The 4657-nt window shown below is 37.6% G+C and overlaps 1 pseudogene; it reads right to left on the bottom strand.

Moving 5' to 3' along the window:
* Positions 1-1790: 1790 nt before the first annotated feature.
* LOC135365461 (tigger transposable element-derived protein 1-like) lies at positions 1791-3951 on the bottom strand (annotated as a pseudogene).
* Positions 3952-4657: the final 706 nt, after the last annotated feature.

Below are 4657 nucleotides of genomic sequence, written 5' to 3'. Positions count from 1 at the left end.
AATTGCATATTAAAACAAAAATGAGATACCACTACACCCATTAGGATGAATAAAATCTAGAACTCTGACAACACCAAATGCTAACAATGAAGGGGAGCAGCAGGGACTCTCATACATTGCTGGTGGGAATGCAAACTGATAGAGCAGCTTTGGAAGACAGTTTGGAAGTTTCTTATAAAATTAAGCTGACTCTTACCATATGACCCAGCAATCACACAACTTAGTACTTACCCAAATGAATTGAAAGCTTATGTCTGCCTAAAAATATGCACAAGAATGTTTGTAAAAGCTTTGTTCATAATTGCCAAAACTTGGAAGAAATAATGATGTCTTTTGGTATGTGAATGGATAAATAAACTGTGGTACATCCAGACTGTGGAATATTATTCAGTGCTAAAAAGATATAAGCTATCAAATCATGAAAGGACATAGAGGAAACTTAAATGCATATTACTGAGTGAAAGAAGTCAATCTGAAAAGGCCACATACTGAATGATTCCAATTATATGACACTTTGGGAAATGGAAAACTATGGACACAATAAAAAAAAAAAATCACTGGTGGTCAGTGGTTCAGGGGAGGGAAGGAGGAATGAACAAACAGAACACAGGATTTTTAAGGCAGTGAAACTATTATAAATGATACTATAATGGTGGATACATGTAATTATACATTTTTAAAAATCCACAGAATGTACAACACATTAGAAATGAACCTTAAGGGACGCCTGGGCGGCTCAGTTGGTTAAGCGACTGCCTTCGGCTCAGGTCATGATCCTGGAGTCCTGGGATCGAGTCCCGCATCGGGCTCCCTGCTCAGCAGGGAGTCTGCTTCTCCCTCTGACCCTCTCCCCTCTCATGTGCTCTCTCTCTCTCATTCTCTCTCTCAAATAAATAAATAAATAAAATCTTTAAAAAAAAAGAAATGAACCTTAATGTAAACTATAGACTTTAGATAACGATGTAGTGTGATCATCAATGTGGTATAATCTCAGTTGTGGTAAAGATACCACTGTGCCATGAGATGCCATTTGGGGGGGGGGGGTTGCTATGCATGTGTGGAGACAATAAGTATATGGGAAATCTCTGTACCTTCTGCTTAATTTTGTTGTGAACCTAAAACTGCTTTAAGAAACAAAATTATTATAAAAACTAAGTAACAAAACTACATGACTTAGCAGGTGACTATATTTCTGCCATTTATGTATATATGTGTATATGTGTATGTCAGGAAATGAGATGAAAGATACATAACAGAATGTTAACAAGAGTACTATTTTATTTTCTTTCTAAACTGCTATCTTCTACTTTTCATAAAACATGTACATTAATTAGGAGTAGCTAAAATATAAATAAGATGATTCTTTTTTAGGTTTATGTAACTTAAAATCAAGTCCATTATGTTACAGGAAAAATAAAAGATCAAGGCAAATAAGTAAATGGAATAAATAAAAGTTACATGATAAAGGAATATTGTTAGCTACAGTAACAGAAACTATGACGAAGATTAGCTTATACCCTAAGAAAATTTACTGTATGTGTTTTGGGTTTTGTTAACCCCTAATGAGAATAGGCATACCTGGAGATATTGTGGATTCAGTTCCAGGCCACCGCAACAAAGGAAATATCGCAATAAAGTTAAGTCAAATGAATTTTCTGGTTTCTTGGTGCATATAAAAGTTATGTTTATACTATACTGTAGTCGGTGAAGTGTGCAATAGCACTATGTTTAAAAAAAATTATAGACCCTAATTAAAAAACACTTCATTGCTAAAAAATGCAAACCATATCTCAGCTTCCAGTGAGTTGTAATCATTTTGCTGGTGGAAGTTCATGCCTTGATGTTGATGGCTGCTGACTGATCAGGGTGGTGGTTGCTGAAGGCTGGGGTGGCTGTGGCAATTTTTTAAAATAACACAACAGTGAACTTTGCTGCATTGACCGACTCTTCCTTTCACGAACAATTTCTCTGTAGCATGTAATATTGACAGCATTTTATCCACAGTAGAACTTTCAAAATTGGAGTCAATCCTCTCAAACCCTGCTGCTGCTTTATCATCTAAGTTTATGAAATATTCCAAATCTTTTGTTGCCATTTCAACATTCTTCACAGCATCTTTACCAAAAGTAGATTCCATCTCAAGAAACCACTTGCTTTGCTCATCTATAAGAAGGAACGCCTCATCCATTAAAATGTTATCATGAAAGTGCAGCAATTGGGTCATATCTTCAGGCTCTACTTCTAATTCTATTTCTCTTGCTATTTCCACCACATCCGGAGTTACTTCCTCCAATGACGTTTTGAATTGTTCGAAGTCATCCAGGGGGGCTGAAATCAACTTTTTCCAAACTCCTATTAATGTTGATACTTTGACCTCTTCCCATGAATCACAGATATTCTTAATGGTATTTAGAATGGTGAATCCTTTCCAAAAGGCTTTCAATTTACTTTGCCCACATCCATCAGAAGAATCACTACCAATGGCAGCTATAGCCTTGCAAAATGCATTTCTTAAATAATAGGACTTGAAAGGCAAAATTACTCCTTGGTCCATGGGCTGCAGAATGGATGTTATGTTGGCAGGCATGAAAACATTAGTCTTGTTATACATTTCCTTCAGAGCTCTTGGATGACCAGGTGCATTGTCAGTGAACATTAATATTTTGAAAGGAGTCTTTTCCTTTTTTTTTTTCTGAGCAGTGAGTCTCAACAGTGTGCCTAAAATATTCAGTAAACCATCATGTTGGAAACAGATGTGCTGTCATACAGGTTTTGTTGTTCCATTTAGATAGCACAGACAGGGTAGATTTACTATAATTCTTAAGGGCCATAGGAGTCGCAGGATGGTTAACGAGCATTGGCTTCAACCGGGAGTCACCAGCTGCATTAGCCCCTCACAAGAGAGTCAGTCTGTCCCTTTAAGTTTTGAAGTCAGGCATTGACTACTCTTCTCTAGCTTTCTAAGTCTTAGATGGTATCTTCTTCCACAGGAAGGCTGTTTTGTCTCCTTTGAACATCTGTTTAGTTTATCTACTTTCATTAACTATCTGAGCTAGATATTCTGAATAAGTTGCTGCAGCTTCTTCATCAGCATCTGATGCTTCACGTTGCACTTTTATGTTACGGAGACAGCTTCTTTCCTTAAACCTCTTGAACCAACCTCTGTTAGCTTCAAACTTTTTTTTTTTTATTCTTATGTTAATCCCCATACATTATATCATTAGTTTTAGATGAAGTGTTCCATGATTCATTGTTTGTGCACAACACCCAGTGCTCCATGCAGAATGTGCCCTCCTCAATACCCACCACCAGGCTAACCCATCCTCCCACCCCCCTCCCCTCTAGAGCCCTCAGTTTGTTTTGCAGAGTCTATCGTCTCTCATGGTTCGTCTACCCCTCCAATTTCCCCCGCTTCATTCTTCCCCTCCCGCTACCTTCTTCTTCTTCTTTTTTCTCTTAACATATATTGCATTATTTGTTTCAGAGGTACAGATCTGAGATTCAACAGTCTTGCACAATTCACAGCGCTTACCAGAGCACACACCCTCCCCAGTGTCCATCACCCAGTCACCCCATCAAACTTTTATTCCTTACCTCCCTTAGCCTTCATAGAGGTGAAGAGAGTTAAGGCCTCGCTCTGGATCAGGTTTTGGCTTAATGGAAAGTTGTGGCTGGTTTGACCTTCTATCCAGACCACAAAAAACTTTCTCCTTATCAGCAATAAGGTTATTTTGGTTTCTTATCATTGTGCATTCACTGGAGTAGCATTTTCAATTTCCTTCAAGAACTTTTCCTTTGCATTCACAATTTGGTTAACCAACCCAAGAGACCTAGCTTTTGGCCTACCTCAGCTTTACACATTCTTCCCTCACTAAGCTTAATCATATCTAGCTTTTGATTTGAAGTGAAAGACGTGTGAATTGTTCTTTTGCTTGAACACTTAAAAGCCATTTTAGGATTATTAATTGGCTTAATATCAATATTATTATAATTGGATAGGAGCAATAGGAGGAGGGAGAGGTAGGGAATAGCAAATAGGAAGCCAGAGGAGTAGGGAGAAATGGGGAATAGCTGGTCAGTAAAACAGTTCAAACACACACAACATTCATTACTTAAGTGATGGGCATGGTTTGAGATGCCCCAAAACAATTACAATAGTAATATGAATGATCACTGTTCACAAATTATCATAACATAAATAATAATGAAATAGTTGGAAATATTGCAAGAATTACCAAAATGTGACACAGAGAAACAAAGTGAGCAAATGCTATTAGAAATACGGCACCAATATACTTGCTCCATACAGGGTTGCCACAAACATTCAATTTGTAAAAAATTAAGTATCTGCAAAGCATAATAAAGCAAAGTGCAATAAAATGAGGTATGTCTGTAGTCAGTAGTCAAAGGGTCTGTGGTTGCTGTTCTTGGGTACAGCCCTTCTTCTCCCCTACTTTGTGTAGTTGGGGAATTAAACTTATTTCTAAGGATTTCTCTCTATGATTCTGAGTTAGTTATCATAAATACAGGGTTTATGTCCTGGGTGGAGAGTCCCCAAAGCAGAGAGGAAGGGAGCAGGAAAAGTGCTTTTCTTATAACTCCTGTCCTTTGTCACAATGAAAATTTCTGTATTGAAGACCCCAAAGAAGTCCTACTT

The sequence above is a fragment of the Mirounga angustirostris genome, unplaced genomic scaffold (assembly GCF_029215605.1).
Source record: "Mirounga angustirostris isolate CCGP_5_RB_7025 unplaced genomic scaffold, mMirAng1.0.hap1 SCAF_7, whole genome shotgun sequence".
NCBI lineage: Eukaryota > Metazoa > Chordata > Mammalia > Carnivora > Phocidae > Mirounga > Mirounga angustirostris.
The sequence above is the reverse complement of the archived record's forward strand: the minus strand, read 5'-3'. Positions and strand labels throughout refer to the sequence as shown.